This window comes from Lygodium microphyllum, chromosome 2 (assembly GCF_053477565.2).
Source record: "Lygodium microphyllum isolate KBCC chromosome 2, Lygodium_microphyllum_v1.1.10, whole genome shotgun sequence".
In the NCBI taxonomy this organism is placed as follows: Eukaryota; Viridiplantae; Streptophyta; class Polypodiopsida; order Schizaeales; family Lygodiaceae; genus Lygodium; species Lygodium microphyllum.
In genome coordinates this window covers 85,897,220-85,911,292 of record NC_141136.1, presented here as the reverse complement: position 1 = coordinate 85,911,292, position 14,073 = coordinate 85,897,220, and the positions used below count along the sequence as shown (strand labels likewise).

The 14,073-nt window shown below is 43.2% G+C and overlaps 1 pseudogene; it reads left to right on the top strand.

Annotated features, from left to right (window-relative positions):
• The first annotated feature begins 868 nt into the window (after positions 1 to 868).
• On the top strand, positions 869 to 13,584 carry LOC148039975 (subtilisin-like protease SBT1.7; annotated as a pseudogene).
• The last annotated feature ends 489 nt before the right edge of the window (positions 13,585 to 14,073 follow it).

Here is a 14,073-nt window from a genome sequence, read left to right as displayed (position 1 = left end):
ACACTTCCTTAAAGTGATGGGGTCAAATTTTGTGAACATTGTCATTAGTTGATGAGCACATAAGTGGGTATGAGGCCAAAATAAGGGATTGGAAAGTCGAGGAAAAATGAGGAAAAACAAAAGGATAGGAAGAGTGAGGAAGACTAATGGCTTGGAGCTAGGTGTAAGTTTGCTCTTTCTCATGATGAAGAGTCCAAGTGGGGATCTAGAGCAACATACTTTGTTTGTTTTGAAAGAAGTTTTGATACATGTATTTGATGTACACAAACAAGGGGGATGCTTAAGCATATAGGTAGCTTATTATTTGCAAATAGGGAATAAGAACCTTTTCCAAATTCGATAGAACCATCCAAGTCATACCCTTTGGTATCAAAGGATATTTATTATATGATGAAAGTAGGCATAGATTATTTTATGCCCGCACACTTGTCTTTGATGAGGAATCTCTCCTTAGTCACTCTCCAAACACACAGAAACAACAATTAGATCCTTTTAAAAATAAGTTATTATTCAAAGACTTAAATGAGGACACCATTGGGTCGTCTTATGAATCCCCACCTTACCATTCCATGTCCCACAGTGAGATTATGTAGCCGATTGTCATGTTTGCTACCACTAGACCTATCATTATTCCTACTGCTCCTCAAATGTCGGTGGAGTTGCTTCCACCACTCCTACTTGCACCACCACCTTTTCCAAATTCGATAGAACCATCCAAGTCATACCTTTGGTTCAATTAACGTATGTGACACGTGGCTAACTCTCATGCTCTCATGCATGATGTCTGCTCATGCACACTGTAGTCAGTGTAGTAGTACTATTTCTAGAAGACTGGGACTTCTCTCCTTGCATGTCGTGCATGAAGGACATGGGTGGTAGGTGAGGGCGTAAGCAATATCTGCACAGTGGCTGCTTTCTGTGCAGAAGACAAAGCAATGAGGCTCTTCTATAAGGAGCTTAAGTGGTACAACTCCTCCTCTCCTCTGTCAAAGAACTAGAACCCAGTAGTGAAACCAAGGAAGAAGATGATGATGATACCCTCCTCTACGCCTACCATACAGTGTTCTATGGCTTTGCAGCCAAGCTCAGCCCTACCCAAGCTTAGGCTCTGGAAAATTTGGACGGTGTACTCGCAGTCTCTGAAGATTTTACCACCCAATTGCATACTACCAGGACGCCACAATTCATGGGTCTTAACACTTCTTATGGGCTCTGGCCGGTCTCTGGCTATGGTGATGATGTGATTATTGGAATCATGGATTCGGGAATTTGGCTTGAAAGGAAAAGCTTTGAGGATGAGGCCCTTGGCCCTATTCCCATCAAATGGAAGGGTGAATGTGAGGCTGGAGCTAACTTCTCCCCTTCCCTCTGTAATGGCAAGCTTATAGGTGCACGTGCATTCTACAATGGATACGAGTCTGCAGTAGGACCCATAAATGAGACCTTGGAGTCGAAATCTACTAGAGATGATGAAGGTCATGGAACCCACAGTACCTCCACCGCTGCAGGAAACCATGTCCCCCATGCAAGCTTGCTTGGTTCTGTATCAGGAACAACACGGGGCATCGCTACCAGGGCCCGATGTCAAAGAGATTGTGCGAGAGCTGCAGAACACGGGGTTCAAGGTACAGCAAGAAATGAGGCTAACAAGAAGAACTCAAATGTTGGAAGTCAATGATCACTATATTCCTTATCATAATCATAGAATTACAACAAAGAAATTGAGTAAATTCATGTTCTTGATAAGCTGTCATGAACAGTTTTTGTATTTCAACAAGTACAGCATCAAGTAAAGACTTGCTCGTGGTCGTTCAGCTGTAGCATGCCATGTTTGAAGATGAAAATTCTGTCGAGAGGATTGCTGAGAAGGGGAACTGGATTACTGAACTTTCAGCCTAAACAAAGCCTTTGGGATACTTGCAACATGGAAGTTGGTTACATCAAGCGATAAAAAAAAACTGTGAGCTCTTTCAGATTTGCTTTCCAGGGAAAGACCTGTCCATGCGCTCAATTTTCACTTTCTCGAAGCCAGGCGGCAGATCTGTTCAAACCAATATTCAGGTTGGAAGATATTGAAACAAGGAGTGGAAGACTGTGATGCCAGTCAACCTTTAAAAAAAATATCGTTTGTGATGTGCTTTGATGCTCTGTGAGGGCTCTTTAGTATTGTATCTTATGACAAAAATGTGATTTGTAGGATTAGCTGAACCAGAAACAATACTGTGACGATCGGAGATCCACGTCTGATTGCACGAATCTGATTTATGTAACTCAGAGTCTGGACGGTATATGCTGTCTGAACGATATGGGCGATATTATGAGCTGGAAGAGAACTCACACCTAGAGCAGGATCCAATAGAGCCACACTTGGCCTAACAAAAGCAACGTGACGGTTCACCTGCCAAGACCTCAATTTGCGATTGACTTGCGCATTACTTACTGCAAAACCAGGATCCAGTAAATTTAAGAGTTGGGAAAGCACTGAGCAATATTCCTCCAAACGACTGTCATGGGATGAAGCTATAGGCAAAAAGCTGTCCGTCTCCCATAGCTTTGAGCTGGTGATTGTGCCTCCTTCATGTTCACCTCCATGACTTCCACAAGGCTCTGTGTACTCCTATCCTGGGGTACTAATTCTTCCAGCTTTGTGATTGCCTCCGAAGAGATCTATGCATACATCTGTATTGGCTGGACCTTTGGGTTCCCTTATTTGCAGAGATGCTTGATCTTCATTAGCTTTCATCGCCTTTCTTCAGATCACACCATCTTCTCATTCACGTTCTTCGTATGAGAATTTCGACGTTTGTACTTTTGATTTGATTCATCCTTCTGGTCTTCACATCTTAAATAACAGTTTTTCACAACAATTCTCCGAGTTCTCTCCTTCTGTTCACTAGCAGCCTATTCCACCGCGAGAGCTCATCCCAGATCCCTTGCTACACCCGTGAGTGATCACTATGGTTTTGTTACCTAACCTCCTCTGTCGATTGCTTATTATTAACTCAGAACGATTCGATTTGCATTGTTCTGTTCCCTCCAGGAAAAACCCCAAATTATTTCCCTTCTCCTCTTCGTTTTTTCTCCCGTCCTCTGATCCAAGAAACTCATCCATCATCGTCCTGGCCGGTCACAGTTTCCTCATCGTCATGCCCTTTGCGGTATAAGTGATGCTCTCAGCTGGCAATTCCAGTTATCCTCGGATTCGAAAAGGAATCCCTGATAAAGCTCCCTGCTCTTGAGCTCGTGGAGATGATATGGCCTTCAGCTTCGTGCAGCAGCTTCTTGGATATACCCAGAGTCTTGATCATGATACCGAATGCAGCTGAGAGTATAGATTTCCGTCAGTGAAGTCCCTCCTTCAGCGAGGTGCAGCTCCCATGTCCGTTCACGCCATGCCTACAGAATCCGATTCAAACACAAGAGACTCCGTTCCATTCCCTCTCTCTTATCCTTCGCGGAGTCATTCCGAATGCCCTCCTTTTCCGCATGATCATATTGAACACCTTCAATTTTTGCAATAGATCATGAAAAGATGAGAAACAAAGGATTCCTTTTCACCGTGAGTTTTCTCTGTCCAACGATGAAGATCCCACAATAGCAACCGCCATTTCAAAAATAGCTCTCCATTTCAAAAATAACCCTCCGTGCATCTTTGCTTTTTCCATCATTCCCCAAATTAGTCTCTTTTCCCCTCAAAGCACGGCTCTCCTTTTCCCTCCTTCTTTAGCCTTTCAAAAAACTCCTCCTTAGCCTTCGTAGCTCTATTTCCTTATTAAGGAGATCCGCCTTGTTTGTGATTCCCTAAGTTAATCACATTCCAAGCTTCATGGGAAAGGTTATCACAGTTATTCTCGCAGCATAGATATGATACTTGACTCAGAAAATCTTTGTCATCACATGTCATGATGAAGCAAAAGATCACTATAGAATTATAACGTGGCCTTTCAAAAGTTGAGCATATCTTGTGATTAGGACATTCCATGTGCCTAGATCTCGATAAGGAAACATTTCAAACACTGCTTGTGCCTCTGCCAGCCAACCACATTTAGCATACATATCAATTAATGCAATGCCCACATCCACATTTGTCTTCAATAGCCCTTGTTTATAACTCCAGCCATGCCACAAGCTTTTAAGGTGCAAACAATTGTGACCAAAGAGATACCCTCCTCATGCATTTGTTTGAATAATTGTAATGTCTTGTCTCCTTGATCCTGCCTGAAGCAACCCTTCATGCTCGCCACTATACTCATATGCAGAAAATAAATGTAATCACAACAACTAAATATGTACAAAGTACCAAATCCCATGCACATCTTTTGGGTGGTTTACACACCTTGAATGCGCAGCAATACGACATCCACCCCCTCTAAACCTGCGCATCCTCCGGATGTGCCAACTATCCAGGATCATTCAATTCCACAAACAGGTCAAGTCCATCTTTTGATTCTAGTGGACCTGTTTCTCCATCGGCTCCATCTTCTATGTCTTCTGTTTCTTCTGCATGTCTTTCTCCTACCTGCTCTTCTTTTGTCAATGCTTCAAGTTCATATTCTTCATCTTCTCTTCTCTTAAAAATCTTGACTCGTTTTCCAGCAATAGGCACCCTCAATAATGTACCATCTAATTCAGCCAGCTCATAGGTTCCATTGTCGAAAACCTTTTTCACTTCATACGGTCCAAACCATCTTTGAACCATTTTTCTCATGCTACTATGCTGATTTTCTAGACTACTGTCGTAGACTAGAACCCAATCCCCTTCTTTTATGGCTCTAGGCCTCAAGCGATGCCTTAAATCAAACCTGTCCTTATTTCTGAGACGGGCTGCCTTCAAACGGTCAACAGCTAGCTGCACATCTTCTGTCTTTCTCTCTAGTTGACGAATCCGAAGGGCTAACAACTCTTCCCTTGATAAATTCTCATGCCAAGGAAGAACACTCCAAGTGAGAGCACAAATTTCAGTAGGCATGACAGGTTTTTGCCCATACATCAACTCCGCAGGCATGTATCCAGTAGTCACACTATGTGTAGAGCGATCAGCCCACAATGCAAAAGGTAGCAATCTCGGCCAATCTCCAATCCGACCTCTACAAGCTTTTGCCAATGCTTTAACTATAGGCGGATGTCCTCTTTCACTTTTACCATTTCCCTCTGGATTGTAGGCAGTAGTAAGAGCCAATTTAATCCCAAGCCGTGAGAAGAATTCTCTAGCTTCATCAGCATCTAGCTCTCCACGATCAGCTGTAATCTTGCCTATACATCCATACCTGCAAAATATTTCTTCCAACAAGAATTTACATATTGTAGTGGTGTTCTTTGTCCGCAACGGTCTTCCTTCAACATAGTTTGTAAGATCCTCCCTAGCCAAGACAAGATATCTCATCTGCCAAAGTCCCACTGGCAAAGTAACCAAGTCTACCACCCACTTGTAATGCATACATAGTGGATAAGTCGGATGCAACTCATCACGATGTCGCACTATAGAGTAAAGCTGGCAATCCCTGCAGGAGAAGGCTTTTTGCCATAATATCCAACCATATGCCCAACTATGATGACTTCATTAACAGCAAAGACAGATTTCAGCCCTCAAAGTGTCAAATTTACCTCCTCTAATCGTGTCAATATTTGCTCACAAGCATTCAAGTGATCAGCCACAAACTGTCTACACCCACGCAAATCAAGACTTTCATTCTTTTCTTCTTCTGCACAACCTTTAATAGGCACATCATCAAGAAAAGGCATGGTATACTGCGGAATATAGTCTCGAAGAACTATATGCATAGCATTCATCATATGAGCAACTGAGTTTGTAGCACCTTGAGGCAAGGTACACATCCTCACAAGACCAATAGGTGTCCGCATAGTAGTAATATCCCTGCTTTCCAAGGCAAGCTGAAACTGATCATAACCTGAATACAAGTCACCTAGTGAATAGATGGCTCGTCCTGCAAAAGCCTCAGCAAATTCATCCACAACTGGACCTGTTCCCACATTCCTGATTGTCACCTTGTTCACGGGCTGCATATCCTGAATAAATCTCAAAGTACCATTCTTCTTTGGTACAGTAAACCACCTGTTAGAATAGGGTGCTGAAGAGGGCTCCAAAATTCCCATTTTAATCTTCTCATTCAGCAACTCTATCAGCTTTGGCAAGTGTGCTTTAGGCACAGGAATAGGACGTATATTCCATGGTACATGAGGAACAGTGAAAATGACCATGGGTGCAACCAATTCGGGACTAATGCAGCCAATTTCATGTGGAAAGAAAGCAAATGCCTTACCATGACGTCCAAGCATCTCTCTAAAACATTCTTTTTCCACTGGAAGCAAAAAATCCTCATTTCCAATCTTCAATTCTGCAAGTGTTTCAGCTGTAAACTTATGTCCAATATTTGCAGGATCCCTCAACATAGGCTGCTTCATAGCTTTTTCAATCTGCTCATCACTATCAGAAGGAAGCGGGCCTGCAACCGGCTTAACCTTCTTATCAACTGTTTTATATTTTGTGTCAACCTTGGCATCATTCAAGCACTCTTTTCTTTGCTGCAATTTCTGCAAATTTTCAGCATCTTTCAACTCTGTTGGCTGAAAATTTTCAGCCTTTAGCTCTATGGACTGCATGGGTGCAGTCTGAAACTCTGTATGCAGAAATTTTTCTGCATTCAACTCTGTTGGCTGAATAAATTCAGCCCTCAGCTCAATGGACTGCATAGACGCATCCTGAAACTCTGTATGCAGAAATTTTTCTGCATTCAACTCTGTTGGCTGAAAATTTTCAGCCTTTAGATCTATGGACTGCATGAGTGCAGCCTGAAACTCTGTATGCAGAAATTCTTCTGCATTCAACTCTGTTGGCTGAATGGATTCAGCCCTCTGCAATTCTATTAGCTGATCAAGATCAGCCATAAATTCAGTTTGCTGAGTTTTCTCAGCCTCTAACTCTGTTTGCAGCATAAAACCAGAAATTTCTTGAAACATATCCAAGGTTTGCACAGGTATGATCTTTGAACCCTTGCATGCATCAGTTTTCAGCATTGCTCTCATCTCAAGCAATGTATCTGCATAGGACATCCCTTCATACAATCCATCCACATGCTCTTCTGCTTGCAAAATACCTGCATTCTTCAACTCTTTCTCCTTACGACCAATGTACTGCCTGGCAGCTCTAGGCAAATCTGAAATTTTCTGATAACTTACCGAACTATCTGAAGTAAATCCAACAAAGTTATTGGAGAAAGACTGACTGCCAGGAGGCGAGATCTCCTCTTTTCTCCGCTCCGTACCACTGGCGTCTCGCAAGACAGCGGTACCTAATGAAAATCCAACTCCTTCGCAGGTAGTGGTGCCTCACGCAAGGAGTCCCTGTTTCTCGGATGATTTACCCCAACAGTCATAAACTGAACAGCTCGCATACCATCTTTACTGCGTATCCGCGCATAAGCTGATCCGTCATCCATCACTTTTGTTTCCATTCTTGCTTCTGTAATGAAAGGTTGTCCAAGAATAATCGGATAGGAGCATGAATCCTGAACAAAGCAATGATAATCCTCTTCAACATTACCAATAGAAATTCTGATACTCGGACAAGCAGCATACATATCACCAGAAGTATTATTGGCGGCTCTCATGCGCCAGCCATGCTCTGCATCCATAGGCCACTTGCCACTCTCATAAACACCTCGAGCAATAAGATTAATTTCAGAACCATGATCAACTAAAGCAATCAAGGGAATTTGTTTCTCTCCAATCCTTACCACTGTCTCAGTGGTCGCTCTAGCCCAATGACTTCGTGAAAAATGGCTGCGAGGAATGAGAATAGGGGTCTCATCATCTTCATACTGCATAGGCTGCACTATTTTCTCCAATTGCGGATTAACAGAAGCATTCTCAACCATCACTGCATCATCATGCTCTTCCCCAAGAGCTCCATGCCACAATCCCTGTAAAGCTGGTCCTTCCATCGCATGTCGTTTCCTCCGCAAAAGATCTTGCATCTGATCCTGTATTTCTCTTCTAGCAATCCCAAGAGCCTCTCCAACAGTAAAAGTGACTTCACTATTCAAAATTCTTTCATGAAAAATCTTACTCATATCCGTTTGCATATCAAGGTCTGACAAGAGCTTGAATCCTGGCTCTTTTCTTGGTTGCTTCTTTTCTTTCTGCTTGTCTTCCATTGGCTGATCAGAACCTGTTTGAGTTGGAGAATTTGACAAAGGTGGAGCTGAAATAGGTGGTGAAACAAAGTCACCCCCTCTAGTCTTTTTGGAGGAGCTAGGACCCTCCTCATCTCTTCTTCTCTTTTCCTCAACCATGGCATCTAAACCCTGCGTTTTAGCAATATAAGCAAAAATAGAATACCTGTCAACAGGAGAATCCCATCCTGTTTCTCCTCGGATGCTAGAGCCCACACAAGTCATAGTAGAAGTTTGAACTTTCCCTCTTCTCGCTATCTCCAAGGCAGAAGACCATAAAGCAGAGTCTCCATCAGATTTCTGCTCAAGCTGGACTCCAAAAGCTGAAGCATCTCCTCTAACACTCACATAAGCTGATCGCGCAGCCATATCATCAACAAGCTTCTTCATACCTCCCTTACCGAAGTTCGTGTCAAGAGGAGCGCCAGTCTCTGTCAGCCATATCTTTCCATCTTGTCCCCAGAACACTACATTCTTCCTACGTGCTTCCTGAAAAGCATCACAATCTCTGCAGTGTTGGTGCTCTGTACTATCACACCAAATACATCGTCGCCCTTTTCTTTGACCAGCTGGAAAAGCAGTCACTGGAGCAGGTGCTACAGCAGGTACTGACATAAGTTGCTCCTTTAACTTACCAACTTCAGCTTTGACTGCTTCAATTGTCAAATCCGCCAAGCCTTTAATAACATCATCTACAGATAAGGGCACTGGAGCAGTAGGAACTGGTGGATTTACAACAGGAGGAGTAGGCTTAGGCAAAGAAGCAGCAGGGGTAGAAGAAGAAGTCTCCAAGGATTTTTCAGGAACTAATCCTGTATTACGATGCAATCTGACTCTCCTGCGCTGCTTCTTGACAAGGGCATTCACAGCATCAATAACATGTCTCCACTCAGTCTTTAAACCTGAATCAGTAGCTTGATCTTCCAAAAGATCATCCAACTTTTCCTACAAATCAGCATCTGCAGCTTGCAAAAATAACTCCACTTTCTGCATCTCCAAAGCTTGCTGTTCAGTCCCATCCAATTGATCATAACGGCTTTCAAATTCTCGCAGAAGAGCGGTAACAGAAAGTCCCTTATTAGGCATAGAAACCCATGCTAAAAAATTCCTGCGATTCATAAGACCTGTATCCTCCAGGAAATATTCATCTTTTAATGCCTTTTTAAATTCAGCCCAACCTGCATGTGCCTCTTGAATTTCTGCAATTCGACCTTCAAGAGCGCGCACCACGATCCGCAAGAAGTAGCGGCTCCAAACATCTTGAGAAACCCCAAAAAACTTCATCTTTTCTTCATACAAATGCAGGTAAGTTGACACTTGCTGGCCATTAAACTGCTTCATCTCCTGTTGGACAGCTTTCAAGGCATCCATAGCATCACTGTCTCGTTTTGCATGAACTTGCTGCTGCATATACATGGTAAATGACTGAAACAGGTTCTTCATGACATTATCATATGTCATCTCTTCTTGCGAGTCTCCCATCTTGCTGATGACGCAGCACTTTCACGTCGGGTTCACCAGAAATGTCAAAGAGATTGTGCGAGAGCTACAGAACACGGGGTTCAAGGTACAGCAAGAAATGAGGCTAACAAGAAGAACTCAAATGTTGGAAGTCAATGATCACTATATTCCTTATCATAATCATAGAATTACAACAAAGAAATTGAGTAAATTCATGTTCTTGATAAGCTGTCATGAACAGTTTTTGTATTTCAACAAGTACAGCATCAAGTAAAGACTTGCTCGTGGTCGTTCAGCTGTAGCATGCCATGTTTGAAGATGAAAATTCTGTCGAGAGGATTGCTGAGAAGGGGAACTGGATTACTGAACTTTCAGCCTAAACAGAGCCTTTGGGATACTTGCAACATGGAAGTTGGTTACATCAAGCGATAAAAAAAAACTGTGAGCTCTTTCAGATTTGCTTTCCAGGGAAAGACCTGTCCATGCGCTCAATTTTCACTTTCTCGAAGCCAGGCGGCAGATCTGTTCAAACCAATATTCAGGTTGGAAGATATTGAAACAAGGAGTGGAAGACTGTGATGCCAGTCAACCTTTAAAAAAAATATCGTTTGTGATGTGCTTTGATGCTCTGTGAGGGCTCTTTAGTATTGTATCTTATGACAAAAATGTGATTTGTAGGATTAGCTGAACCAGAAACAATACTGTGACGATCGGAGATCCACGTCTGATTGCACGAATCTGATTTACGTGACTCAGAGTCTGGACGGTATATGCTGTCTGAACGATATGGGCGATATTATGAGCTGGAAGAGAACTCACACCTAGAGCAGGATCCAATAGAGCCACACTTGGCCTAACAAAAGCAACGTGACGGTTCACCTGCCAAGACCTCAATTTGCGATTGACTTGCGCATTACTTACTGCAAAACCAGGATCCAGTAAATTTAAGAGTTGGGAAAGCACTGAGCAATATTCCTCCAAACGACTGTCATGGGATGAAGCTATAGGCAAAAAGTTGTCCGTCTCCCATAGCTTTGAGCTGGTGATTGTGCCTCCTTCATGTTCACCTCCATGACTTCCACAAGGCTCTGTGTACTCCTATCCTGGGGTACTAATTCTTCCAGCTTTGTGATTGCCTCCGAAGAGATCTATGCATACATCTGTATTGCCTGGACCTTTGGGCTCCCTTATTTACAGAGATGCTTGATCTTCATTAGCTTTCATCGCCTTTCTTCAGATCACACCATCTTCTCATTCACGTTCTTCGTATGAGAATTTCGACGTTTGTACTTTTGATTTGATGCATCCTTCTGGTCTTCACATCTTAAATAACAGTTTTTCACAACAATTCTCCGAGTTCTCTCCTTCTGTTCACTAGCAGCCTATTCCACTGCGAGAGCTCATCTCAGATCCCTTGCTACACCCGTGAGTGATCACTATGGTTTTGTTACCTAACCTCCTCTGTCGATTGCTTATTATTAACTCAGAACGATTCGATTTGCATTGTTCTGTTCCCTCCAGGAAAAGCCCCAAATTATTTCCCTTCTCCTCTTCGTTTTTTCTCCCGTCCTCTGATCCAAGAAACTCATCCATCATCGTCCTGGCCGGTCACAGTTTCCTCATCGTCATGCCCTTTGCGGTATAAGTGATGCTCTCAGCTGGCAATTCCAGTTATCCTCGGATTCGAAAAGGAATCCCTGATAAAGCTCCCTGCTCTTGAGCTCGTGGAGATGATATGGCCTTCAGCTTCGTGCAGCAGCTTCTTGGATATACCCAGAGTCTTGATCATGATACCGAATGCAGCTGAGAGTATAGATTTCCGTCAGTGAAGTCCCTCCTTCAGCGAGGTGCAGCTCCCATGTCCGTTCACACCATGCCTACAGAATCCGATTCAAACACAAGAGACTCCGTTCCATTCCCTCTCTCTTATCCTTCGCGGAGTCATTCCGAATGCCCTCCTTTTCCGCATGATCATATTGAACACCTTCAATTTTTGCAATAGATCATGAAAAGATGAGAAACAAAGGATTCCTTTTCACCGTGAGTTTTCTCTGTCCAACGATGAAGATCCCACAATAGCAACCGCCATTTCAAAAATAGCTCTCCATTTCAAAAATAACCCTCCGTGCATCTTTGCTTTTTCCATCATTCCCCAAATTAGTCTCTTTTCCCCTCAAAGCACGGCTCTCCTTTTCCCTCCTTCTTTAGCCTTTCAAAAAACTCCTCCTTAGCCTTCGTAGCTCTATTTCCTTATTAAAGAGATCCGCCTTGTTTGTGATTCCCTAAGTTAATCACATTCCAAGCTTCATGGGAAAGGTTATCACAGTTATTCTCGCAGCATAGATATGATACTTGACTCAGAAAATCTTTGTCATCACATGTCATGATGAAGCAAAAGATCACTATAGAATTATAACGTGGCCTTTCAAAAGTTGAGCATATCTTGTGATTAGGACATTCCATGTGCCTAGATCTCGATAAGGAAACATTTCAAACACTGCTTGTGCCTCTGCCAGCCAACCACATTTAGCATACATATCAATTAATGCAATGCCCACATCCACATTTGTCTTCAATAGCCCTTGTTTATAACTCCAGCCATGCCACAAGCTTTTAAGGTGCAGACAATTGTGACCAAAGAGATACCCTCCTCATGCATTTGTTTGAATAATTGTAATGTCTTGTCTCCTTGATCCTGCCTGAAGCAACCCTTCATGCTCGCCACTATACTCATATGCAGAAAATAAATGTAATCACAACAACTAAATATGTACAAAGTACCAAATCCCATGCACATCTTTTGGGTGGTTTACACACCTTGAATGCGCAGCAATACGACACCGAGTTGCCATGTACAAGGTCTGCTGGAAAGGGGGTTGTTTCAGTTCTGACCTGTTGGCAGCATTTGACATGGCTGTAGAAGATGGAGTAGATATCATCTCAGTGTCTATTGGTGGTGGAGTGCTTCCTTACTTTATAGACCCCATAGCCATTGGGAGCTTTGGAGCTATGGAACGAGGGGTCCTTGTAGTTGGCTCAACTGGAAACGGAGGCCCAAACCCAGATTCAGTCACAAACGTTTCTCCATGGTTGCTTACTGTAGGTGCAAGCACACTTGATCGTGATTTTCCAACCACTGTAAAGCTTGGTCATGGAGCTACCTACACAGGAGTTTCATTGTATATAGGCCATGATCTGGCTAATGAACAGGTAGACATCCTACTGAAACTTCAAATTTCTTGATTATGTCTAAATGGATGCAAAACATAGCTTGTGTATCTCTTCTGGGATGGTATAACAAGCTTCTGTATTTATACCAATTGATGAAGGTTCTTTTGTGTGCAAAAATCATGCAGGTGCCCTTAATTTATGCAGGCAATGCAGGCCAGCCAAACAGCAATGGAGAGGCCAATTTGTGTAGGATGGATTCACTAATGCCAGACCTTGTCAAGGGTAAGATTGTAGTCTGTGAGACAGAGGCCTCGATCCTCGTGCTGCAAAGGGGATGGTGGTGAAGCAAGCTGGAGGAGCAGGCCTGATCCTCGCAAATGCTCAGACAAATGGTGAAGAGCTTATTGCAGACAACCATGTTCTGCCAGCCACACTTGTGGGCTACAAAGCTAGTCTTGCAATCAAGTCATACATTGCTCAATTCCACAACCCTACAACCACCATCTCTTTCTTTGGGACAGTGCTTGGCATCAAACCAGCTCCTATTATGGCGGCATTCTCAGCCCATGGTCCAAACCCTACAAACCCTGATATTCTCAAGCTTGATGTCACTGCCCCAGGTGTCAACATTCTAGTTGCATGGACTAGCAAAGTTGGCCCCTTAGAACTGCTCAATGATCATCGCATGGTTGACTTCAACATCATGTCAGGCACCTCCATGTCATATCCCCATCTCAGTGGCCTTGCAGCCCTAGCTTGACAACACCCGCAAGCATTCCTTTATGTGTGCTCACATAGGAGGGCTTGGATTTGGTCTCTCTTGTGGTAGGAAATGGAAGCGCCAGTTTTAGGGACATAATGAAATGTTTCATCATGCTTATGATCACTACATATGGCGTTCCTCAAGCATTCTCTTTGGCCCCAGATATATTAAGGGGCATGCACACATTGGAGGCTGTGTTTGATATCTTGGACAAGCGGACAGAGATTACTTCAGATCTATATGATCCAAATGGAGAAGAAGTGGCTAGATGATCATACCATTGCTCTCTAGTACCTAGCTACTTAATTGAGATGATCTGTGGATAAACCAACCTCGGCTTGATTACTACTCCCTGATTGAACAGTGAATCCATGCTGCATCTGCGATCATTCGCATGGGGAAGCACTACTTAAGTAACAGTCATCCACTAGAAGGCATGGCTTCAATTGGGCATCTGTATTGGATAGCCATGGCAGGCATGTAGAA